At 48.7% G+C, this 27,119-nt stretch overlaps 1 long non-coding RNA gene across 1 annotated transcript in view; it reads left to right on the top strand.

The window, feature by feature from the left end:
* LOC115456619 overlaps positions 1–26,795 on the top strand; it is a 79,232-nt gene extending 52,437 nt beyond the window's left edge. The window contains exon 3 of the long non-coding RNA XR_003939896.1: positions 26,675–26,795. This is a non-coding gene — a long non-coding RNA (uncharacterized LOC115456619). The remainder of the gene's footprint in view (positions 1–26,674) is intronic.
* The last annotated feature ends 324 nt before the right edge of the window (positions 26,796–27,119 follow it).

The following is a 27,119-nucleotide window of genomic DNA, read 5'->3' as shown; positions in this document are numbered from 1 at the left end:
CTGGGTAAATCTCTCTTATCTGCACCCTTCTCCTCCACTGCTAACTCTAGACTCCGTTCCTTTTATCATGCTTCACCATCATATGCCTGGAATAGCTCCATCTCTGGCCGTCTTCAAATCTAGGCTAAAAGTCCACCTTTTTGATTCTGCTTTTAGCTCTAATCCTTACTCACTTGTTCAGTACTCATGTTTTGTCATTCCCACCGTAGTAACTCCTGTCTGTTCCTGTTTGTCTGTCCTGATTAGATTGTAAGCTCTGTCGAGCAGGGACTGCCTCTTCATTTAAGTAGTATGGGGAAATTTTATCCCTGGGCACACAGCCTAAGAACAACAGGGATTCAGATTGTCCTTGTATTTTGATTTTTATCCATCCTTGTCATTCAAAGCCCCTCAAAGGATATTGGGTTATTGGAGGATTTCAGAAATGACAAGAAAGCATTGATTAGGTTCTTGTGACTTACCAGAATTTTCCAGTGAGTTAATACTCATTTTAGGAGGCTGGATTCTTGTATGCAAAGGTATTTAGTATCCAGAGGCATGTGCCCAGGAGAGAAAAGTTAGGACAGCTGTTATAATGGATCATTAGGCATGTAGATGGCTGGTGGATGGGGGGATTGCTTGGATGCTTGCCTGCTTGGTGTGAAGATGGCAGACCTTGTATGACCTGGATAAGATTTTAGATGGTGCTGGGGAGGACCTGGCTGTCTTGATACATGTGACTACCAATGACATATGAAAATGTAGGAAGGAGGTTCTAGAAGCCAGATTTAGATTTTTAGTTAGAAAGTTACTCAATAGAAACAGAATAAAATAAAACATAGAAAAGAAAATAAGATGATAACCTTTTTTCTCTGAGGACAAGCAGGTTGCTTGTTCTCACATGTGGGTCGATGTCCGCGTCGGCCCAGTAATCGGCAAATTTTTGCAAGCAAAAAAGTATAGTTTTGCCAGAGTCTTCTGGCACGCGTGCGCAGACTGATTTCTCGCCTGTCGCGTGAGCACTTCTCAGTTTTTCTTTCTCCGTGTTGAGGTGCGGCAGCTTTCTTTTTGTGCTCCTCTCAGGCCCAGGAAGAGTCTTCTTCGTTTGCGATTTTGTTCGCTTCTGTTTTTTTTATTTTTCTTCACAAGATTAAAAAAATAAAATAATAAGGTTTCTGTAGTTTTCCCTTTAGGTTTTTTTCCCTATTTCAAGTTTTCTTTCTTTTTCATTACGTCTGGCCTTAGGCCGCACGGTCGGGTTCTCCCCTTTTCTCTTTTGTGCCTTTTTCTGATTTTTAGGCACAATCGCGTCTTTTGATTTCGTCGAAGCCGTTATTCCTTCCATGTCATCGAAGACTCCCAGCGGCTTCAAGCGTTGTATGCAGTGCAACCAGACTATCTCAGGTACCAATACCCATGCCTGGTGTATTCAGTGCCTTGGGCCCGACCATAGCCCAGCCGCTTGTAGTCTGTGTCTTCGTATGAGGCCCAACGTGAAAACCTTTTTGGGGCTCAGTCCAGTCCTTCGACGTCGACTTCGACATCGGTACCGAGGTCGGCAGCGTCGACATTGAAAGGAGCATCGACGTCAGGGAGAGAGGTAGTGGCTGCTATGAGACCAACTCGTGCTGGGAACAGTAAGGCGTCGAGTGGGTCTCCACCTGTCTCGAGGGCTCCTGCTGTGCAGGCCCATCGGGACTGACCGCTGTTGGACCTGACCCCGAGGAGGCGTGTAGATTCCACATCCTCCTCGTCGGTACCGAGGAGTGCCGGTGACGAGCTTCGAACGAAGGCAAAGAAGCATCGTCATCGGTCTCCTTCGAGGCACGGTACCGGGAGCTCCGGGGCGTCGAAAGATTCGGTACCCGAGAAGCGTCGACGCCGGGAGGAGCGCTCACCCTCCATACAAGAGTTGTCGGTGCACAGATCTTTGGACAGCCCGGTACCGCCTCCACAGATTCTGACGCCGACTTCTGCACCGGCCCCGCAGCCTAGACGAACGCATCCGAGCCCTTCTTCCATGTCTCCTGGAAGGGCTGCTGCATCAGTCTGTCTCGGTACCGGGGGTGCTTGCGCCATCGGTACTGTCAATGGAAGCGGCATCTGGCTCTGTGTGTGGTGCGGTCCCCAACGCCAGTACCGCTTGCGGCATTGGCCTCGGTGGCTACCCAGTTTGACTCCCCATCGAAGTCGCTGGAGGGAGCTTCATCACCGCCGGCATGGGAGTCGACATCTCGGCATCGCCATAGAGGACGGCGTTCCTCGGTGTCGAGACGGGCCCGGTTTCGGACTGCAGTTAGATAACTCTTGTCCAGTTCCAAGGAGGATGCCTCGTGGGATGAAGGGGAAGACCCCAGGTATTTCTTTTCCAAGGAGTCTTGTGGTCTTCCTTCTGATCCTACTCCTTCACCTGAGAGGAAGCTTTCTCCACCGGAGAGTCTCACCTTCTCGTCATTTGTCTGGGAAATGTCTGTGGGCATTCCCTTCCCGGTGATAACTGAGGATGAGCCCAGGACTGAGATGCTCGAGGTCCTTGACTATCCTTCACCACCTAAGGAGTCATCCACTGTCCCTTTGCATAATGTCCTTAAAGAGACATTGCTTAGGAACTGGATGAAACCACTCATTAATCCCACCATTCCCAAAAAAGCTGAGTCCCAATATCGGATTCATGGAGAATCTGAGTTGATGAGGTTCCAGTTACCTCACGACTCTATGGTTGTGGATTCCGCTCTCAAGAGAGCCAGGAGTACTAGGGATTTTGCCTCGGTGCCCCTGGGGCGAAAATCTAGGACTCTGGACTCTTTTGGGAGGAAGGCCTATCAGTCCTCTATGCTCGTGTCCAAGATCCAATCATACCAGCTCTACATGAGCATCCACATGCAGAACAATGTTAAGCAACTGGCAGACTTGGTGGACAAGCTCCCTCCGGAGCACGCCAGGCCTTTTCAGGAGGTGCTTATGACACTTTTGATGTTGCATCCAGATACGCTGCTCAAGGTATAGTGATGCGCAGACTCTCATGGCTGCGTGCCTCTGACCTGGATAGTCGAACCCAGCAGCGGCTAGCGGATGTTCCTTGCCGGGGGGATAATATTTTTGGCGAGAAAGTCGAGCAGGTGGTAGAGCAGCTTCACCAGCGGGAAACCGCCCTCGACAAGCTCTCCCACCGGGCACCTTCAGCTTCTACCTCAACAGGTAGACGGTTTTTCCGAGGAAGGAGGACTGCTCCCTATGCTTACAATAAGCGTAGGTACAATCCACCTTCCCGACAGCCTTCTCAGGCTCAGCCCCAGCGTGCTTGTTCGCGTCAACAGTGTGCGCCCAGACAGGCCCCTGCAGCTCCCCAGCAAAAGCAAGGGACGGGCTTTTGACTGGCTCCAGCTGAGCATAGCCAACATAAAAGTACCTGTGCCAGACGATCTACCGGTCGGGGGGAGGTTAAAATTTTTTCACCAAAGGTGGCCTCAATTTGGTCTCGACCTCCAAATTGCCCACAGGGAGCTCAGTCCTTCAGCTTCCAGCACAGGCAGGTACTTGCAGAGGAACTCTCCACCCTTCTCAGTGCCAATACGGTCGAGCACATTCCACCCGGGCACGAAGGACTAGGATTCTATTCCAGGTACTTTCTTGTGCAAAAGAAAACGGGGGGGATGCGTCCCATCCTAGACCTAAGGGCCCTGAACAAATTCCTGGTCCAAGAAAAGTTCAGGATGGTTTCCCTGGACACCCTTCTTCCCATGATTCAGGAAAACGATTGGCTATGCTCTCTGGACTTATACACACATCCCGATACTTCCTGCGCACAGGAAGTATCTTTGTTTCCATCTGGGAACACAGCATTTTCAGTATTGTGTTCTGCCCTTTGGTCTGGCATCTGCACCCAGGGTGTTTACAAAATGCCTAGCGGTGGTTGCAGCGTCGCTACAGAGACTGGGCGTGCATGTGTTCCCTTATCTTGACGATTGGCTGGTGAAGAACACGTCGGAGGCAGGAGCGCTACAGTCCATGCATATGACTATTCAACTGCTGGAGCTACTCAGGTTTGTGATAAATTACCCGAAGTCCCATCTTCTTCCAGTTCAAAAGCTAGAATTTATAGGAGCTCTGCTAGACTCCCAGACGGCTCATGCCTATCTCCCCGAGGCGAGGGCAGACAATCTTCTGTCTCTTGTCTCCATGGCCAGAGCGTCTCAGCAGATCACAGCTCAACAGATGTTGAGACTTCTAGGCCTTATGGCCTCCACAGTTCATGTGACACCCATGGCCCGTCTTCACATGAGATCAGCTCAATGGACCCTAGCTTCCCAGTGGTATCAAGCTGCAGGGAAGCTAGAGGATGTGATCCAGCTGTCCACCAATTTTCACAATTCCCTTCAGTGGTGGACAATTCAATCCAGTTTGACCTTGGGACGTCCCTTCCAAATTCCTCAGCCTCTCAAAGTGCTGACCACGGATGCATCTCTCCTGGGGTGGGGAGCTCATGTAGATGGGCTCCACACTCAAGGAGCTTGGTCCCTCCGGGAATCAGGTCTTCAGATCAATCTCCTGGAGTTGCGAGTGGACTGGAACGCTCTAAAGGCTTTCAGAGATCGGCTGTCCAATCAAATTATTCAAATTCAGACAGACAATCAGGTTGCCATGTATTACATCAACAAGCAGGGGGGCACCGGATCTCGCCCCCTGTGTCGGGAAGCCGTCCAGATGTGGCTTTGGGCTCGCCGTCACGGCATGTTTCTCCAAGCCACATATCTGGCAGGCGTAAATAACAGTTTGGCCGACAGGTTGAGCAGGATCATGCAACCTCAAGAGTGGTCGCTCAACATGGGCGTTGTACGCAGGATCTTCCAGGAGTGGGGCACACACTTGGTGGATCTTTTTGCCACTCAGATCAATCACAAGGTCCCTCAGTTCTGTTCCAGGCTTCAGGCCCACGACAGACTAGCGTCAGATGCCTTTCTCCTGCATTGGGGGAAGGGCCTTCTGTATGCATATCCTCCCATACCTCTGGTGGGGAAGACTTTGCTGAAACTCAAGCAAGATTGCGGAACCATGATTCTGATTGCTCCCTTTTGGCCGCGTCAGATCTGGTTCCCTCTTCTTCTGGAGTTGTCCTCCGAAGAACCGTGGAGATTGGAGTGTTTTCCAACCCTCATCACTCAGAATGAGGGGGCACTTCTGCATCGCAGCCTCTAGTCTCTGGCCCTCAAGGCCTGGATGTTGAGAGAGTAGAATTCGCCTCCTTGGGTCTTTCTGAGGGTGTCTCCCGAGTCTTGCTTGCTTCCAGGAAAGATTCCACGAAGAGGTGTTACTCTCTTAAATGGAGGAGCTTTGCCATCTGGTGTGACAGCAAGGCCCTAGATCCTCGCTCTTGTCCTACACAGACCCTGCTTGAATACCTTCTACACTTGTCAGAGTCTGGTCTCAAGACCAACTCCGTAAGAGTTCATCTTAGTGCGATTAGTGCTTACCATCAACATGTGGAAGGTCAGCCTATCTCTGGACAGCCTTTAGTTGTTCGCTTCATGAGAGGTTTGCTTTTGTCAAAGCCCCCTGTCAAACCTCCACCAGTGTCACGGGATCTCAACGTCGTTCTCACCCAGCTGATGAAATCTCCTTTTGAGCCACTGGATTCCTGCCATCTGAAGTACTTGACCTGGAAGGTCATTTTCGCAAGCCTTGGTAGCCCAACCCGAATTATAGCTATGTCATGCAAGGTTCCACGTTAGGAGTTACGGACCAAGAAAGGGATCTGGGTGTCGTCGTTGATAATACACTGAAACCTTCTGCTCAGTGTGCTGCTGCGGCTAGGAAAGTGAATAGAATGTTGGGTATTATTAGGAAAGGTATGGAGAACAGATGTGAGGATGTTATAATGCTGTTGTATCGCTCCGTGGTGCGACCGCACCTTGAGTACTGTGTCAATTGTGGTCGCCGCATCTCAAGAAAGATATAGTAGAACTGGAAAAGGTGCAGCGAAGGGTGACTAAAATGATAGCGGGGATGGGACGACTTCCCTATGAAGAAAGACTAAGGAGGCTAGGGCTTTTCAGCTTGGAGAAGAGACGGCTGAGGGGAGATATGATAGAGGTATATAAAGTAATGAATGGAGTGGAACAGGTGGATTTGAAGCGTCTGTTCATGCTTTCCAAAAATACTAGGACTAGGAGGCATGTGATGAAACTACAGTGTAGTAAATTTAAAACAAATAGGAGAAAAATTTTCTTCACCCAACGCATAATTAAACTCTGGAATTCGTTGCCGGAGAACGTAGTGACGGCGGTTAGCTTGGCAGAGTTTAAAAAGGGGCTGGACGGTTTCCTAAAGGACAAGTCCATAGACCGCTACAAAATGGACTTGGGAAAAATCCACAATTTCAGGAATAACTTGTATAAAATGTTTGTACGTTTGGGTAGCTTGCCAGGGCCCTTGACCTGGATTGGCTGCTGTCGGGGACAGGATGCTGGGCTCGATGGTCCTTTGGTCTTTTCCCAGTATGGCATTACGTTTGTACTTATATGCTCCCTATACTAAATTTCACCATAACAGAGTAGTCCTCCGCACGCACCCTAAGTTCTTGCCGGAGGTGGTGTCGGAGTTCTATCTGAACCAGTCAACTGTCTTGCCAACATTTTTCCCTGTCCTCATACCCGCCCTGCTGAACGTCAGTTGCACACATTGGACTGCAAGAGAGCATTGTCCACGTGGAGTGGACAAGCCCCTTCAGACAGTCCGCCCAAATGTTTGTTTGTTTCGATCCCAACAGAAGGGGAGTTGCTGTCGGGAAACACACCATTTCCAATTGGCTAGCAGATTGCATTTCCTTCACTTATGCCCAAGCTGGGCTGACTCTTGAGGGTCATGTCACGGCTCATAGTGTTAGAGCCATGGCAGCGTTGGTGGCTCACTTGAAGTCAGCCACTATAGAAGAGATTTGCAAGGCTGCGACGTGGTCATCAATCCACACATTCACATCTCACTACTGCCTCCAGCAGGATACCCAACGCAACAGTCGGTTTGGGCAGTCGGTGCTGCAGAATTTGTGTGGGGTTTAGAATCCAACACCACCCCCCCTAGGCCCATTTTATTCTATTCCAGGCTGCACTCTAAGTTAGATGTTTCTTCGTAGGTCAATCTTTGTTATGTCCTCGTCGTTGCGAGGCCCAATTGACCTTCTTTTGTTGTTTTGAGTGAACCTGGGGGCTAGGGATACCCCATCAGTGAGAACAAGCAGCCTGCTTGTCCTCGGAGAAAGCGAAGATACTTACCTGTAGCAGGTATTCTCCAAGGACAGCAGGCTGATTGTTCTCACCAACCCTCCCACCTCCCCTTTGGAGTTGTTGTTGTTCTTATTTGCTTTTTGATATAACTGAGGCAGGAAGATGGCCGCACATGCGCAGTGCGAGTCCCTCGCATTCCGGAAGCTGTCTTAAAGCTTTTTTGGACGCCGACCCATCAGTGAGAACAATCAGCCTGCTGTCCTAAGAGAATACCTGCTACAGGTAAGTATCTTCGCTATCCTGGATGTTTCTTTAATTGTAGTTAATTCCTTCTTGAGTTTGTTGATCTCTTCTTTCAAGGCTGATATTTGGAGACAGATAGTGTAAAGCCTCCCCTCGTTTCAGGGATCACTTTTCTCCTGGGCTCAACTCCTGTTTCCAATGACCACTGCTGACACAGCACAACTCTCACACACTTGGTTAATCCAAAACAAAATCCTGTTTATTTCAGCTCCTCCTTTTAATTGAGTTCACAAAGTTCCAATCAAGAAGCAGGTGAGAAGCAGGTGACTTAGTCTTTCTGCTTCTCTTAAATGTTCACTCTTCAAAGGAAAAAAAAAACCCCACCAAGAAAGAAAAGTAGAGCTGCAACTTAGCTCTCCCCAACAACTGAAGATTCTTTTCCCAAAAGCTGAAAACTGTTCTTTAAAGTTCTTAGCACGTTTAAATTTCCATTCTTCCTCTTTTCTCAGCAAGGAACCACAGCAACTTGGCACCTCACCATAGCAGTGCTCCTCCCTCTACACAGCAAGGAACACTCTGTGGCCTCCCACACACACTGCTCTCTTCAAACACAGTAAATGGCACTTATCCTTTAACAGCTCATGTCCATTTGTTCCTCTTGATTTTGTATAGCAGCTGGGGAAGCTGGCAGACTCTCTTCCCATTCCATGTCTCTTCTCCCTTCACTACTACCTTCTCCACCTCCTCCGTTCCCTAAAGTCTTTTGGAAGACAGGCCTCCCTTCCTCACAGGTGGCAGGGATTATATACTGATTCTTTACCCAGGGAAATTGGTCTTCTGGGCTTCCGCTCCCCCTGCTGGCTAAAGGCGTCCCTGACATTCCCTTACTGCAACTGAGGGGCCCCGTTCCCGAGGAAGGAATCCCTACCGGGTTCTGATAAACACCCCCCTCTCTGATGGATTCTGGGTAAGGTAGTTCCGGCTTATAAGGCTTCCCTGGGGGCATAAGGGACCTCGTAGTATTATATACCCCCTCCCTCAAAACATTGCGACTCCCGGCCTCTATCGAGGCACTTGGCCGACTTTACTTTGTCCATTTTTTTTCACAACCAAGCCTCAAAAAGGTGCCCCAGCTGACCACCGGAGGGAATAGGGGATGACATCCCCTTACTCCCCCAGTCATCACTAACCCCCTCCCACCATAAAAAACAAGTTTAAAAATACTTCTTTGCCAGCCTCTATGCCAGCTTCAAATGCCATACTCAGGTCCATCGCAGCAGTATACAGGTCCCTGGAGCAGTTGTAGTGGGTGCAGTGTACTTCAGGCAGGCGGACCTGGGGGGGGGGGATGGGGGGCTCAGCACCCAAGGTAAGGGAGCTATACACCTGGGAGCAATTTGTGAAGTCCACTGCAGTGCCCTCTACGGTGCCTGGTTGGTGTCCTGGCATGTCAGGGGGACCAGTGCACTACAAATGCTGGCTCCTCCCACGACCAAAGGGCTTGGATTTGGACGTTTTTGAGATAGACGTCTTTGGTTTCCATTATCACCGAAAACCGAGGACGACCATCTCTAAAGTCGACCTAAATGTCAAGATTTGGGCGTCCCCGACCGTATTATCGAAATGAAAGCTGGACGTCCATCTTGTTTCGATAATACGCGTTGCCCTGGTTGTCCCTGTTCGAAAATGCCACTCCACGCCATACTTTGTATTGCTATTTGAATATTTTTACTGCTGTAATTGTCTATTGTTTAGGTTTGATTTATTCTTGCTGTACACTGCCTTGAGTGAATTTTTTCAAAAAGGCGGTAAGTAAATCAGAATGAGTGAATAAATGAATAAGTAAATAAAAACTGTTTCATGGAGCAACCGGGGTGGGGGGGATGGGGTTACATTTTAGATCTAATCCTTTGGGGAAATGTAAATCTTGCATTTAGGTACCCATCATCAACAGAGCCGCTGTGGGAGCTTTCTCCAGCTTGTTTACAGCAACTTTTTAGAATACTGTACCAGACACATATGCCTGTCTTCCTGTCTGCCTTTCTTACAGAGGACCTAGCCAGCCAGCCAGTTTTTAAGCTAATAGAGGAGGGAGAGTATGTATGCCTTTTTCTTTGCTGCCCCCTTTAATTGGAACTCTCTTCCAAAAGAAATTAGGAGCGAGTTATCGTATGAAAAATTTAAAGTTGAATTGAAGACTTGGCTTTTGGTACTGCATGAATGGATCTGCTTCTTTTTCTCTCACCTTGCCTCTTTCTTTTTTCTGTTTCTAGGAGTACCTTTTCCTACCTCTCTTTTTTCTCATCCCCTCCCTCTCCTATCCTTCCTGTGTTACAGTCCAATGTCTCCCCCTAATTTTAATCTGCATGGATGGCTATTATCTTTCCTATCTAAATATTGTAGTTCCTTTCTGTTTTTCTTCAGTTTTTGATACTATCGGGCTCATTTTCGAAAGAGAAGGACGCCCATCTTTCGACATAAATCGGAAGATGGGTGTCCTTCTCACAGGGTCGTCCAAATTGGTATAATCGAAAGCCGATTTTGGACATACCCAACTGCTTTCCGTCGCAGGGATGGCGAAAGTTCAAGGAGGCATATCGGAGGTGTAGCGAAGGCAGGACTTGGGCGAGCCTAACACTTGGACGTCCTTGACCCATAATCGAAAGAAACAAGGACGTCCCTGACAAACACTTTGACGACTTTACCTGGTCATGTTTTTCTTACGACCAAGGCACAAAAACGTGCCCGAAATAACCATATGACCACCAGAGAGAATTGGGGATGACCTCCCTTTACTCCCCCCAGTGGTCACTAACCCCCTCCCACCCTCAAAAAATATCTTTCAAAATATTTTGTGCCAGCCTCAGATGTCATACTCAGGTCCATGACATCAGTATGCAGGTCCCTGGAGCAGTTTTAATGGGTGCAGTGCACTTCAGGCAGGCGGACCCAGGCTCATCCCCCCTACCTGTTACGTTTGTGGAGGAAACAGCAAGCCCTCCAAAATCCACCACAAACCCACTGTACCCACTTCACCCGTAAGAGCTATGGTAGTGGTGTACAGTTGCGGGGAGTGTGTGTTGGGGGGCTCAGCACACAAGGTAAAGGAGCTATGTACCTGGGAGCAATTTATGAAGTCCACTGCAGTGCCCCCTAGGGTGCCCGCTTGGTGTCCTGGCATGTCAGGGGGACCAGTGCACTACAAATGCTGGCTCCTTCCACGACTAAATGGCTTGCATTTGGTCGTTTCTGAGATGGACGTCCTTGCTTTCGATTATCATCGAAAATTAGAAATGACCAAGTCTAGGGACAACCAAATTTAAGGATTTGGACATCCCTGACGGTATTTTCAAAATGAAAGATGGGCGTCCATCTTGTTTCGAAAATACAGGTTTCCCTGCCCCTAGATCGGGACGTTTTGCGAGGACGTCCATATCAAAACATGGACGTCCCTTTCAAAAATGCCCCTCCACGTATCAACTAGTTTTGATCTACTAGTTGGCAAAGGTGGTGTCGCAAGCTCAAATAAACTAAACTAACTAACCTATTTATTCTATTGTCCTCATTGAACACCTGCTACAGGTAAGTAACCAGTTGTTGAAATGTATCCAATACAGCGTCAATCAGGCCTGGTGTACACACACTGACGGTAATCTTTGTTTGTCTGAGAAGGACTTTTGATCTCTACTGAAATTCTAATTGTGACCAAAATGCAATTTAAGACGAAACGTCCTGAGAAAATAAAAAAAAAAAAGATACAAAAACCCCTTACCACTAATGAATAAGCATAACCACTTCAATCTCTATGTCGAATATGGTCTCTCCATTGTCGATGACCTAAAGAATGATACAACCCAATTTCGTACTCAGGAACATTCATGTATTTCTATAATTTATTCTTCCAATTTCTTACTCAGGAACTTTCATGTATTACCATAATTTATTCTTCCTTAACATATATATGCACATGATAAATATCTAAGCCATGATCTGGTCACGTATGTTATGTTACATGTATGTTACCATGTATGTATGCAACTTAACACATTACCATTTGCAATTCTGTTACCCGGAAATGGCATCCGCCATTACGGCAAATGTAAGCCACATTGAGCCTGCAAATTGTTGGGAAAATGTGGGATACAAATGCTACAAATAAATAAATAAAATGTAACCCCATCCCCCACCCCGGTTGCTCCATGAAACAGTTATTTATTTACTTATTCATTTATTCATTCATTCTGATTTATTTACCGCCTTTTTGAAAATATTCACTCAGGGCAGTGTACAGTAAGAATAAATCAAACCTAAACAATAGACAATTACAGCAGTAAAAATATTCAAATAGCAATAGAAAGTATGGCGTGGAGGGGCATTTTCGAACGGGGACGACCATCTCTAAGAGTGCCCAACTCTAAGGACGGTGCCGTGAAGAGGCGGGGTAACGCGTATTACCGAAACAAGGTGGACGTCCATCTTTCATTTTAATAATACGGTCAGGGACGGCCAAATCTTGACTTTAGGTTTTCGGTGATAATGGAAACCAAAGACGTCTATCTCAAAAACGTCCAAATCCAAGCCCTTTGGTCGTGGGAGGAGCCAGCATTTGTAGTGTACTGGTCCCCCTGACATGCCAGGACACCAGCCGGGCACCCTAGAGGGCACTGCAGTGGACTTTACAAATTGCTCCCAGGTGCATAGCTCCTTTACCTTGGGTGCTGAGCCCCCCAACCCCCCCCCCCCCCCCCCCCAGGTCCGCCTGCCTGAAGTACACTGCACCCACTACAACTGCTCCAGGGACCTGTATACTGCTGCGATGGACCTGAGTATGGCATTTGAGGCTGGAAAAAAGTATTTTTAAACTTGTTTTTTATGATGGGAGGGGGTTAGTGATGACTGGGGGAGTAAGGGGATGTCATTCCCGATTCCCTCCGGTGGTCATTTGGTCAGTTGGGGCACCTTTTTGAGGCTTGGTCGTTAAAAAAAATGGACCAAATAAAGTTGGCCAGGTGCTCATCAGGGACGCCCTTCTTTTTTCTATTATCGGCCGAGGACGACCATCTCCTAATCACGCCCCAGTCCCGCCTTCGCTACCCTGCCGCCACACCCTCCATGAACTTTGGTCGTCCCCGCGACAGAAAGCAGTCGAGGGTGTCAAAAAAAATCGACTTTCGATTACGCCGATTTGGACAACCTTAGTAACATAGTAGATGACGGCAGAAAAAGACCTGCACGGTCCATCCAGTCAGCCCAACAAGATAAATTCATATGTGCTACTTTTTGTGTATACCTTACCTTGATTTGCATCTGCCATTTCAGGGCACAGACCGTAGAAGTCTGCCCTAACTAGCCCTGCCTCCCAACCACCAGCCCCGCCTCCCCCACCGGCTCCGCCACCCAATCTCGGCTAAGCTTCTGAGGATCCATTCCTTCTGAACAGGATTTCTTTATGTTTATCCCACACGTTTGAACTCCATTACCATTTTAATCTCCACCACCTCCTGCAGGAGGGCATTCCAAGTATCCACCACTCTCTCCATGAAAAAATACTTCCTGACATTTTTCTTGAGTCTGCCCCCCTTCAATCTTGTTTCATGTCCTCTCGTTCTACAGCATTCCCATCTCCGGAAAAGGTTCGTTTGCAGATTGATACCATTCAAATATTTGAACGTCTGTATCATATCACCCCTGTTTCTTCTTTCCTCCAGGGTATACGTGTTCAGGTCAGCAAGTCTCTCCTCATACGTCTTGTAATGTAAATCCCATACCATTCTCGTAGCTTTTCTTTGCACCGCTTCAATTCTTTTTACATCCTTAGCAAGATATGGCCTCCAAAACTGAACACAATACTCCAAGTGGGGCCTCACCAACGACTTATACAGGGGCATTAAAACCTCTTTTCTTCTGCTGGTCACACCTCTCTCTATACAGCCTAGCAACCTTCTAGCTACGGCCACCGCCTTGCCACACTGTTTCATTGCCTTCAGATCCTCATATACTATCACCCCAAGATCCCTCTCCCCGTCCATACATATCAGACTCTCACCGCCTAACACATACGTCTCCCGTGGATTTCTACTTCCTAAGTGCATCACTTTGCACTTTCAATTTCTTTGCATTGAATTTTAATTGGCAAAACTTAGACCATTCTTCTAGCTTCCGCAGATCCTTTTTCACATTTTCCACTCCCTCCTGGGTGTCCACTCTTTTACAAATCTTAGTATCATCCGCAAAAAGGCAAACTTTACCTTCTAACCCTTCGGCAATGTCACTCACAAATATATTGAACAGAATCGGCCCCAGCACCAATCCCTGAGGCACTCCACTACTCACCTTTCCCTCACCCGAGCAAATTCCATTAACCACCACCCTCTGGCGTCTGTCCGTCAACCAGTTCCTAATCCAGTTCACCACGTCGGGTCCTATCTTCAGCCTGTCAAGTTTGTTCAAGAGCCTCCTGTGGGGAACCGTGTCAAAAGCTTTGCTGAAATCTAAGTAGATTACGTCTATAGCACATCCCTGATTCAATTCTCCAGTCACCCAGTCAAAGAATTCAATGAGATTCATTTGGCAAGATTTACCTTTGGTAAAACCATGTTGTCTCGGATCCTGCAACTTATTGGCTTCCAGGAAATTCACTATCTTTTCCTTCAGCATCACTTCCATTGCTTTTCCAATAACCGAAGTGAGGCTTACCGGACTGTGGTTTCCAGATTCTTCCCTATCACCACTTTTGTGAAGAGGGACCACCTCCGCCGTTCTCCAGTCCCACGGAACCTCGCCTGTCTCCAAGGATTTATTAAACAAATCTTTAAGAGGACCCGCCAGAACCTCTCTGAGCTCCTTCAATATCCTGGGGTGGATCCCGTCCGGTCCCACGGCTTTGTCCACCTTTAGCTTTTCAAGTTGTTCATATACACACTCTCTTCCGTGAACGGTGCTGTATCCACTCCATTCTCATTTGTACTTTTGCCAGTCAATCGCAGTCCTTCTCCAGGATTTTCTTCTGTGAAAACAGAACAAAAGTATCTATTTAGCAAATTTGCTTTTTCTTCATCATTATCTACATAGAGGTTCACAGCATCTTTGTCTCACAATTCCATTTTTAGTCTTCCTCCTTTTACTAATATACCTGAAGACATTTTTGTCACCCCTCCTTACCTTTCTAGCCATTTTTTCTTCCGCTTGCGCTTTCGCCAGACGTATCTCTCTCTTGGCTTCTTTCAGTTTCACCTTACGAGAAGGACGCCCATCTCCCGATTTGTGCTGAAAGATGGGCGTCCTTCTCTTTCGACAATAAGCCTGATAAGTATACTACTTACAATGTCAACACAATTTATGATAGAACATTTTAATAGACAGTGTAAGGTATAAGCAATGATAGAACATATAGATAGGTAAGAGAGTTAAGAGTTAGAAAATAAGGTGACTAATTTAAAGAAAGTTGCACATGAGGTCAGAGAGATGATTAGCTAGGGTAGGAGTGAATAAACATGTCCAGCTGTAGTATGTGTAGCCTGTGTCACTCCTTGTGTGTGTGTGTGACACTTAGAAGTTAATTACTTCTTCCATTAAAGGCCTGGTTGAAGAGCCAAGCTTTCACCTGCTTCCTGATGTAGAGGTAGTCTTGTGTTAAGCGGAGCCTTTCAGGGAGGGCATTCTAGAGTGTGGGGGCTTCTTCAGAGAAGGCTTGCTTACAGGTATCACATCGTGTCTAATGTCTTTTGAAGAGGGAGTGGTTAGGGATAGTCCTTGAGAGGACCTTAGTGTCCTTGGAGGTGTGTGGAGGTTCATCCTGCTTTTCAAGTACTCGGGGCCATTTCCTTTTAAGGGCCTTGAATATCAGACATAAAGTTTTAAATTTAGCACTGTATTGTACTGGTATCCAATAAAGTTTTTACATAAAGTTATTTATGGAGATGCCCCAGTTTACATGTTAGACCTTGTTGACTTACCACCCAAGAACACTAAAAGATCTTCACACACATTCCTAAATCTTCACTTCCCTAGTTGCAAAGGACTAAAATATAAATTAACACATTCATCCAGTTTTTCTTATATAGGAACACAGCTTTGGAATGCATTACCACTTGATGTGAAAAAAATAAGCGACCTAATCAACTTTTGGAAATCACCGAAGGCCTATCTCTTCAATAGAACATATCACAACGACCCTTCACTTGAACTTTAGTAAATTACTGTTTTAATTGTTATTTCATTATTGATTTCGTTATAGGAGTGGCGGAGTGGCCTAGTGGTTAGGGTGGTGGACTTTGGTCCTGGGGAACTGAGGAACTGAGTTTGATTCCCGGCACAGGCAGCTCCTTGTGACTCTGGGCAAGTCACTTAACCCTCCATTGCCTGCCGCATTGAGCCTGCCATGAGTGGGAAAGCGCAGGGTACAAATGTAACAAAAATTAAAAAAAAAATACCCAATGCTTTATCTCACTGTGTTACTTATATTCTTATATAATTATTAATTGTATCTTTACTCAGCTATGGCAATAGCCAAGGCAGAATACTGTAAGCCACATTGAGCCTACAAATAGGTGGGAAAATGTGGGATATAAATGCAACAAATAAATAAAATGGTGTGATGTGGTCACGTCGCTTGCAACCTTCTATGAGTCTTGCTGCAGCATTCTGAATCAATTGGAGCTGGTGCAGACCCTTTGTAGTCATACCATTATAGAGTGCATTACAGTAATCCAGTCTTGATGTTATCATGCCATGCACAAATGGGGTAAGATTTTCCTTTGCGATGTAAGGAGAGAGGCAGCGTAGTTGTCGTAAATAGTAGAAGCAGATCTTGAAGGTTGCTGTTTGGTTCCACACCTTCTATACAGGATTCATTTGTGTTTATCCCACACATTTTTGAATTCCGTTACTGTTTTCTTCATCACCACCTCCCGCGGGAGGGCATTCAGGTATCTACAAACCTCTCCATGAAAAAGTACTTCCTGACGTTATTCCTGAGTTGGCCCCATGCAACTTCCTTTCATATCCTCTAGTTCTACCACCTTCCAATCTCTGGTAAAGGTTTGTAAATGAATACCTTTCAAAAATTTGAACGTCTGTATCATATCACCCCTTTCCTCCAGGGTATACATGTTCAATTCCTCAAGTCTCTCATATGTCTTGGGGAAGCTGGTAGGAATCTGCCAAGGTAGCAAAGGAAACAAATATCCCATCATCCAGTAGCTGTCCCCAAGTTCACAAGCCCTTGAAGTCCCACTGAGTAAAAACACCTGACAGCAAACCCGGGAAAAGTAGGGCATTTTTCACAATGGGGGTGCTGACTGAGGCTGAGGAACAGGTGCTGGACTCACAGGATTGGTGGGAGGGGTGTGGAGCGATGCCAGGCCCATGGGAAATATGCCAGACCTTGGGTGAGGGAAGGGGAGGAGAATGTTAGATCATGGGGATGTGGAGGCTGTAGAGAGGGAAAAATGACTGTTCCATATCATCATGCTGATCAATCCATAGACTGGTGGGTTGTGTCCATCTACCAGCAAGTGGAGATAGAGAGCAATCCTTTTGCCTCCCTATATGTGGTCATGTGCTGCCGGAAACTCCTCAGTATGTTCTCTATCTCAGCAGGTGGTGGTCACACACAGCAGCAGCTCTGGCTAGGTCTCCAAGCCTAATTTTTAGGTTTTGTTGAGTACCTGGGGTTGAGGGCTCTTCTTGAGCAAGTGCAAACCTGGTGGTACCGGGTCCCTCCTTTTCTCCCCCCTCCCGCTGGCTCCGTTAAAAAAAAAAAAAAAATTTTTGGACGTCTTTAAGGGCGTTTATTTCAACGTTTATTGCAGCTGCTCACTGGGACACCAGTTCGTTACAGCTTGGAGCGAGAAGCAGGTAATTTTACCTTTTTATAGCGGGCAGGGGGTTCCCCGTTCGGTCTCCACGTGGCTTATGGCGTCGGAGGGCGAGGGCGCGAGGATTCGCTCCCCGGACCGCGTGGGTGCGTCTAGCGGGGATGCGGGGATTTCAAAACCTGAATCGCCTTTGTTAAGCATCGGTTTGGAGGCCGGTCAGTGTCCCGGTTCTTCCTCCTGTGCGGTGGTTTTTCCCGCCATAAGCGCCCATCCCCCGCTGCTTGCCCATTCCATGTTGGCCGGCCACTCTGCTCGGACGGCTTCTTCTTGGGCCGCCCTCGAGCTGGGAGACGTTAATACTATGGTCGCCCTTGATTCGGGCGACGGTAAGAAAGCGGCCAAAGTTAAGCGCCGTTCTTCCCGCGCGGCTCCTTCTCGGAGTTTCGCGCCGGACGCCATTTTGGATGCGCAGCACGTTTCTCCCCCGCTCTTGCGAGCGCCGGTTGAGGGTGCGGCTAGGGCCGTGGCTGAAGCTGCAGAAGTGCACTGTTCGGGGGGATTCTCCCCTGAGTTCATTTTGCTGCTGCATCAGGCTTTTCTTATGCAAAACGCTGCCCCTGCCCCCCTGTCTGATAAAGGGGTTGAGGCCTCCGGAAGCAAACGCCCTCGGGTGGATTTCCAGGCCCTAGAGGACTCTGTCTCCTCTGATGTAGATGAGGGCAGCGTATCTGAGTTCTCCCAACGGTCCTTTGGGGATTCCTTGGAGGAGACGGATTCCCGCTCGGATGGAGCAGATGACCCCTCTGCAGCGCGGATCTTTCGCTCAGAGGATTTGCCCAACCTGTTAGTGCAGGCCATGAGCATTTTGAAGATTTCCTCTCCGGAGGATCTCTCCCTCAGCCTCTGTTGGCTCCGCCATTATGCTGGGGACGAAGCACCCGCCTAGAACCTTCCACGTGCATGAGGCCATGCGCACCTTGATTTCGGCTCAATGGGATGTCCCAGAAGCGAGCCTCAAAGTGGCTAGGGCTATGTCCCGCCTCTATCTTCTGCCTGAAGGTGAACGGGAGGCCTTTCTTTGGCCTACCGTGGATTCTTTAATCACTGCGGTGACTAAGAAAACGGCGTTGCCGGTGGAAGGTGGCACGGCCCTAAAGGACGCCCAAGACAGAAGATTGGAGGCGGCCTTAAGGTCGTCCTTCGAGGCGGCTGCTTTAAGTTTGCAGGCCTCAGTGTGCGACTCCTATGTGGCCAGGGCGTGCCTGACGATTGTGCAGCGGGCTTCCCCCTCGGATCCTTCCTTGAGGGCTGATTGGCCGGCCCTGGAATCGGGCTTGGCTTATTTGGCAGACTTGCTGTATGATGTCTTGAGAGCCTCAGCTAAAGGTATGGCTCAGACAGTCTCTGCGCGGCGGTGGCTTTGGCTGAAGCATTGGTCTTCGGACCACGCCTCTAAGTCTCGCCTGGCTAAGTTGCCTTTTTTTTTTTTTTTTTTTTCAACATTTTTATTGATGATTCCACAACATAACAACAGCACACAAAGTCGTTTTACAGTGCATTGTAAACATAACATACACATCTGATTAAACATTGTGAGTCTTGTCCTCATCAAACAGTATTCGAATCTTTTCTCCCCCCCTCCCCTGTACCCTCGCCCCCCCCAATCTTAACATTCATCTGCCCCATGATTCCTGCTTCAAGGATCCTGTTGACCGTGCACCTCCTCTGGGCGTCAGCAGTACACCATTGCACTGGTTGGTTTCTCCTATTTTGCCCAGCCTTGTGATTCAACAGAAACCATTTCCCATTTCCTAATAATATATACTTTAAAGTTCTATAATAAGAAGCCGTGCATTACCGCTCAGACCTTTCCCCCCTTCCCCCCCAAGCCCCCTCCCTCCTCCCACTCTACACCCCCCTCCACCCTCCCCCTCCCTTCCCTCCATGCAACGCTCGAAGCATCGTGTAGGCAATACTACTTTTGCCAGGGGAGTTTATTTAAAATTTGACTACGCGCTCGTGGCGAGATGGTGTTCAGATACGTCCCCCACACTGCTAAGAACCTCCGCTGCCTTCCCGGTGTCAGGCCCGCACCTCTGGCCTCCCATATCATCAGTTCGTGAAGTTTATTCCTCCAATGCCAAAAGGAGGGAGGGTGATCCTGCAACCAGTATTGTAATATGCACTTCTTCCCTACAATGCACGCCTTTGCTAGAAATAATTTCTCCCCTCGTGTGCCCAGACTCCACATCCCGGGCACACTGAATATTGCTCTTTCAAACGTTAGTTTAAAATTCCTACTTAGTACCTCTTGTAAAAACCTGGAGATCGCCGCCCAATATCTAGAAATACTTCCACATTGCCACAGTCCATGGGCAAGTGTAGCCTCACCGCTTGTGCATTTGAGACAACAACGTGAATCAGTTACCCCCATATGAGCAGCCTGTCTCTGGGAAACATAAGCCCTATGCACCACCCGAAAATGACACTCCTGGAGTTCTGCACTGTGGACCAACTGTGGGCCACTTTTAAGGGCTGTCAATAACAATTGCGCAGGTATCTGCCTTCCCATCTCTCTGCTCCATCTGTCTGCCACCCCCTGTAAGTCACGGGCTTTTTCTTTATTGCATAGTTCTCTATGGAACCATGCTACCGACACTTGTCCCTCTGCATCTCCTTCCAGGAGTGTTCTTAGCTGTTCACCAAAAGCAACCGATAGGCTCTCCGATGGCAGCGATCGCACGTAATGCTCCAGCTGCCTATAGGCCAATATGCTTAATGGGCCCCATCCTCCCAACCCTGCAAAAGTCTGGTAGTCTACCAGCGAACCGTCCTGTTGGAGTAGGTCTGCCAACCTTATTATTCCCTTATTGAGTAATTGACGAAACACCTTGGAATCCCTTCCTGGCGCAAATTCTAGATTCCCTTGTATAGGAAGCCATACACTACTCGTGGGATTTTGTTGCCACAGTGGCAATAATGTTCTCCATAGCTGCCATATTGGACGCAGCAATATGCTGTCCCGAAATTGTGTTGGCTTTTGTCTTCTGGATGCATGTAGCAAAGATGCTACATTCCAGGGGTCAAAGTAGTTTTTTTCCAGTTCCATATTGAGATAAGTGCTGGTTTCCAACAACCAGTCTCTAAGATATCTGAGTAAACAGGCTTGATTGTATTTCTTAAAATCTGGAAATCCCAGCCCTCCAAACCTTGAATTACCCATCACCAGTTTCCATTTCATTTTTGCCTTCCTACCCCCCCCCCAGCAAAATCCTGCCGCCATTTTATAGAAGGTCTCCAAATCTTGTTTATTGATCCATAGTGGTAAAGCCTGCATTGCATAAAGCCACCTTGGAAAAATAATCATTTTTAGCAAGTGTACCCTACCCTAAGTTGCCTTTTAAAGGCAAGCTGCTTTTTGGGGTCGAGCTGGACAAAATTGTGACCGATCTCGGCACGTCTAAGGGCAAGAGGTTACCAGAGGTCAGGGCTCGGGCCAGTGCTCGCCCCGGTAACTCCAAAGGACGGTTTCAGGAAGCCCGTCGGTATCGCCCGGGCAAGTCGGGCTCCTCTGCCCCCTCTTCCTTCAAGAGGAACTTCTCCCCCAAGCAGCATTCCTTTCGCAGAGACCGCCGTCCCGGAGGTGCTTCCTCCGGTCCTCCCCCAGGGTCTCGTACCCAATGACGGGGCCCTGGTCCATGGCCCAGTGCAGATTGGAGGATGCCTGTCCTCGTTTCTGGGCGAGTGGACCAGGGTAACTTCAGATGCTTGGGTGCTGGAAGTCATCAGAGACGGCTACAAGCTAGAGTTCTGCCGACCCTTAAGAGACGGGTTTGTACACTCTCCCTGCAAGTCTCCGGTCAAAGCTGTGGCAGTGCAGCAGACTTTGGACAATCTGATCCACCTGGGTGCGGTCGTTCCGGTGCCAGAAGATCAGCTTGGCAAGGGACGTTACTCCATTTACTTTGTGGTACCAAAGAAAGGAGGTTCTGTACGGCCTATCCTCGACCTCAAAGGGGTCAATCGGGCCTTGAAAGTTCGGCACTTCCGAATGGAGACTCTCCGCTCTGTTATAGCGGCAGTGAAGGCAGGGGAGTTCCTGGCATCCTTGGACATCAAGGAAGCTTACCTGCATATTCCCATCTGGCCTCCTCATCAACGCTTTCTGCGTTTTGCAGTCCTGGGCCGACACTTCCAGTTCAGAGCCCTCCCGTTCGGGTTGGCTACTGCTCCGCGGACCTTCTCCAAAGTAATGGTGGTCATCGCGGCCTTCCTACGAAAGGAAGGAGTACATAAGTACATAAGTAGTGCCATACTGGGAAAGACCAAAGGTCCATCTAGCCCAGCATCCTGTCACCGACAGTGGCCAATCCAGGTCAAGGGCACCTGGCACGCTCCCCAAACGTAAAAACATTCCAGACAAGTTATACCTAAAAATGCGGAATTTTTCCAAGTCCATTTAATAGCGGTCTATGGACTTGTCCTTTAGGAATCTATCTAACCCCTTTTTAAACTCCGTCAAGCTAACCGCCCGTACCACGTTCTCCGGAAACGAATTCCAGAGTCTAATTACACGTTGGGTGAAGAAAAATTTTCTCCGATTCGTTTTAAATTTACCACACTGTAGCTTCAACTCATGCCCTCTAGTCCTAGTATTTTTGGATAGCGTGAACAGTCGCTTCACATCCACCCGATCCATTCCACTCATTATTTTATACACTTCTATCATATCTCCCCTCAGTACAAGTCCATCCTTATCTGGACGACTGGTTGATCCGAGCCCCCTCTTATGCAGATTGCGGCAGAGCTGTAGACCGGGTGATTGCTCTTCTGAGCTCCCTGGGGTGGATCATCAACTGGGAGAAAAGCCAGCTGCGCCCGACTCAGTCCCTGGAATATCTGGGAGTTCGTTTCGACACCCAAGTGGGCAGAGTGTTCCTGCCGGACAATCGAATTGTCAAGCTTCAGGCTCAGGTGGACCAGTTCCTAGTAGCCTCTCCTCTTTGGGCTTGGGACTATGTGCAGCTGTTGGGCTCTATGACGGCCACGATGGAAGTAGTGCCCTGGGCCAGGGCTCATATGAGACCACTACAACTCTCTCTGCTGCAGCGTTGGACTCCAGTGTCGCAGGATTACGCTGTGCGCCTTCCCTTGGACCTAGCGGTGCGCGAGGCGCTGAGCTGGTGGCTGAGGACAGACAAGTTGTCCGCAGGGATGCCTCTTTTGACCCCGGAGTGGGTTGTCGTCACGACGGACGCCTCTTTGACGGGCTGGGGAGCCCATTGCTTGGTAAGGACAGCGCAGGGGCTCTGGTCTCCTGCAGAGGCAAAGTGGTCTATCAACCTCCTGGAACTCAGAGCCATTCGGTTGGCGCTTTTGGAGTTTCTCCCGGTACTGGCGTTGAAGCCAGTATGGGTCCTGTCGGACAATGCCACGGCTGTGGCCTATGTCAATCGCCAGGGAGGTACCAAGAGCGCCCCTCTAGCCAAGGAGGCCATGAATCTATGCCAGTGGGCGGAAGCGAACCTGGAACAGCTGTCGGCGGCCCACATTGCTGGAGTCATGAATGTCAAGGCGGACTTTCTCAGTCGCCATACCTTGGATCCCGGAGAGTGGCAGTTATCGGCTCAGGTGTTCTTGGACATCACGAAGCGCTGGGGCCAGCCGAGCCTAGATCTGATGGCGTCATCGGCCAATTGCCAAGTGCCGCGCTTTTTCAGCAGAGGACGGGACCCTCGATCTCTGGGAGTAGATGCTCTTCTCCAACAGTGGCCGACACAGGAGCTTCTCTATGTGTTCCCGCCCTGGCCCATGTTGGACAGGGTGCTAGACCGGGTGGCAAAGCATCCGGGCCGGGTAATCCTGGTGGGTCCGGACTGGCCCAGACGTCCCTGGTATGCGGACTTGATCAGGCTCTCAGTGGACGGACCTCTGCGACTGCCAGTGGAGCAGGGCCTGTTGCATCAGGGTCCCGTGGTGATGGAGGATCCCTCCCCCTTTGGTCTTACGGCCTGGCTATTGAGCGGCAGCGTCTGAGGAAGAAAGGCTTCTCAGACAAGGTCATCGCCACTATGCTAAGAGCGAGGAAGCGCTCTACTTCTACTGCTTACGCCAGGGTTTGGCGTACTTTTGCATCGTGGTGTGAGGCAGGCTCTCTTTCTCCCTTCACTGCTCCAATTTCTTCAGTGTTGGCGTTCCTGCAAGAAGGTCTGGAGAAAGGCCTGTCGCTCAGTTCCCTTAAAGTCCAGGTAGCGGCTCTGGCTTGCTTCAGGGGCCGCCTGAAGGGTGCTTCCCTGGCTTCGCAGCCAGATGTGGTGCGCTTTCTCAAGGGAGTTAATCACCTGCGCCCTCCTCTGCACTCAGTGCTACCTGCGTGGAATCTCAATCTAGTGCTAAGAGCCTTGCAGGCCGCCTTTTGAACCCTTGTCAAGGGCATCTCTGAAAGACCTGACGTTGAAAGCAGTCTTTTTGGTGGCTATCACTTCAGCCAGAAGAGTTTCCGAGCTCCAGGCGCTATCATGTCGAGAGCCCTTTCTGCAGTTCACTGAGGCAGGAGTGTCTATTCGCACAGTGCCTTCCTTCCTGCCCAAGATTGTTTCTCGCTTCCATGTGAATCAGCAGCTCTGTCTCCCATCCTTTCGTAGGGAGGACTACCCAGAGGAGTACTCTGCTCTCAAATATCTAGATGTGAGACGAGTCATCATCAGATACTTGGAAGTGACCAATAATTTCCGGAAGTCGGATCATCTGTTTGTCCTGTTTGCAGGTCCTCGTAAGGGTCTGCAGGCTGCTAAGCCTACAGTGGCAAGATGGGTCAAGGAAGCCATTGCAGCGGCTTATGTGGTGGCCGCGGGGAAGGTGCCGCCTATCCGGCTGAAGGCTCACTCCACTAGAGCTCAGGCGGCCTCGATGGCGGAGGCCGGGTCCGTCTCCTTGGAAGAGATTTGCAAGGCGGCAACTTGGGCATCGGCTCATACCTTCTCCAGGCATTACCGCTTGACTGTGGCTGCTCGGGCGAAGGCCCGGTTTGGAGCTTCAGTGTTGCGGTCAGGGATTTCTATGTCCCGCCCTGGGTGAGTACTGCTTCGGTACATCCCACCAGTCTATGGATTGATCAGCATGATGATATGGAAGGTAAAATTATGTATCATACCTGATAATTTTCTTTCCATTAATCATAGCTGATCAATCCATAGCCCCTCCCAGATATCTGTACTGTTTTTATTCTGGTTGCATTTCAGGTTCAAGTTTAGTCTTCAGTTCCTGTTCAGGAGGACTTCGTGTTCAAGTTTTTTCAATTGGATTCTTTAGGAGTTGAGACGATTTTGTGTTACAGTGAGCTGCTGCATTCCTTTCCCCTCTGTTTTACGGGGCTGGATTGAGACCTAAATTCTGCCGGCGCTCCCTCCCACTTCGTGCGGCTCTAGGGCAGCTTTGTACCCCTCCCGCTTCGGCGGTGTTAGGGTCAGTCAGCTCCTCCCGCGGTTGCAGGATAAGCCAGATCCCCCCCGCATCGGCGGGGTGGTGTCCCTCCCCCGCTCCGCGGGGATGAGCTGGACGGATTCCCCTCTCCCACTTGTGTGGGGATGAACTGGGTTAATTCCCCTCCCCCGTTTGGGCGGTGGTGAGCTGGGCAGAGTGTCCCTTTGTGGGTGTAATTCTCTAAGTGCTGAGTCCTGCGGATGGAGCTTTGATATCGACATACTGAGGAGTTTCCGGCAGCACATGACCACATATAGGGAGGCAAAAGGATTGCTCTCTATCTCCACCTGCTGGTAGATGGACACAACCCACCAGTCTATGGATTGATCAGCTATGATTAATGGAAAGAAAATTATCAGGTATGATAAATAATTTTACCATCGTGTGGGGTGGAGATATGGGCACATGTCAGGGGTGGGGCTGGGGAGGGGCACATGACAGGCTGTGGGAGTGGGTCAAGTGCTAGGTACCCATCAGACTGTGGGGATGGGGGATAGAGGGTGGAACGAGGGGGACATGTCAGACTGTGAGGGGTAGGAGGTAGGGAGAAGGGGACACATCAGACCGTGGAGGCTGAGGGAAACATCAGACCATGGGGGAAAGAGATACTGGGCTGCAAGAGAAGAAAGGGAGGGGGGAGAAAGAGATGCAGCTACACAAATCCCAATGCCGCCTTTCTTTCTGGGTTGTGTAGGTGGTAAACCTCACTTGGCAGGCTTTTAGTTCTGATGTGTTTATTTCCACCTACATAGCCCAGGAAGGAGCAGGGCATTGGGATTTATGTAGCTGCATCTCCTGCTACCAAGCTGGGTTTTTTTTCTGTGGCTGCCTTCACCTTAGAGTGGCTGCCCTGCACCATAGGAGCAGAGGGGAAGGGAGAGAGGACAGTCCATCAAGCCTTTCTTTGCCAGTTCCTTCCTCAGCACCCCTGGTCAAGCAAACCTGTTCTTCGCTGGTAGCGGCATCAACAGCAGTAACATCCTGCCTGTGCCAAGGAAGATCCTTCCCCTTCTGCGTGCTACCCACACGTAAACAGGAAATTAAGTTGGAGAGAGGCGGGGAAGGATCCGCTTTGGCCCAGGCAGGGCACTGTTACTGGCGCTGCCAGTAAAGACCAGGTTTGCTTGACTGGGGGAGCCGAGGGAGGTACTGGTGAAGAAAGATTTGATGGATTAGGGATGCTGAGAGAGGCCGTGAAGAGTTTCTGAATCCGTGGCGGGAGGGGAGGGAAAAGAAGGGAGAGGCACACTACCTTGGAAACTAGAAAAAAAAAAGCTGCTCTGTGCTGGCTTCGCGACACTCCTCCTGTGTTCGTGACACACTGGTTGAGAACCACTGTTTTAGAAGTACTTGGCCTATGTCACTGTTGGGTTTCTTGTCAGATTTTTTTGTGCCCTGTAGCTCAGATTATATTTTGTGATTCAATTCCCTGTGATAATGGAGTGCTGGAAGAGTCCGTTCTAGGCATTTACTTGCCTTCTCTTTGGGGGTCTGGCCTATTGTCTGTCGTTGGTACCTGAATCCCACTTTTCTTACAGACAAAGAACTCTGGAATTCGTTGCCAGAGAATGTGGTAAAGGCGGTTAGCTTAGCGGAGTTTAAAAAAGGTTTGGACAGCTTCCTAAAGGAAAAGTCCATAGACCGTTATTAAATGGACTTGGGGAAAATCCACTATTTCTGGGATAAGCAGTATAAAATGTTTTGTACATTTTTGGGATCTTGCTGGGTATTTGTGACCTGGATTGGCCACTGTTGGAAACAGGATGCTGGGCTCGATGGACCTTTGGTCTTTCCCAGTATGGAAATACTTATGTACTTAAAGAAGCTTGTATGACATGTTGTTTTCAGTCTTGATTAGCTACTTGGCATCAAGATGAATGAACACCAGCATAAACCATTGCTGTGTCTTAAATGTATTTTCTTTCTCTCCAGATATTTTTGCCCAAGGAGATGAGAGCATAAGATCAGTCTGGAGGAAATCCCTTTCTTCTCTGAACACTTTGTAGCTCTGCAGTTTGTATAACCTGGAAGAAATAATGGCTTGTAATTCAACTGTTTATTCCACAGAAAATGACTTCTGCCATAATATAATATCCTCTTTAACTTGCCTACTTTATACTGAGGTATAAATTTTGTGTTCTCTGCTGATGAGCTTATTTTGTGTGTGTGTGTGTGTGTGTGTATGAGACAGTTTTGTGATTACTTTAAGAAAGTAAAAAAAATTAAAGTTCTTTAGTTTGGAAAATATTGTAATAAAACTATGGAGAACGAGAACAATCCCAGCTGTCTTGCAGATTACCTTTCTTTCTGTGTGAGTTCTTTATATCAGATTAAGGAATCCTTGTTGGACACTTTAGGAATTTGGACTCGTACCATG

The sequence above is a fragment of the Microcaecilia unicolor genome, chromosome 13 (genome assembly GCF_901765095.1).
Source record: "Microcaecilia unicolor chromosome 13, aMicUni1.1, whole genome shotgun sequence".
NCBI classification, from domain to species: Eukaryota; Metazoa; Chordata; class Amphibia; order Gymnophiona; family Siphonopidae; genus Microcaecilia; species Microcaecilia unicolor.
This window is presented reverse-complemented; position numbering and strand designations above follow the sequence as displayed.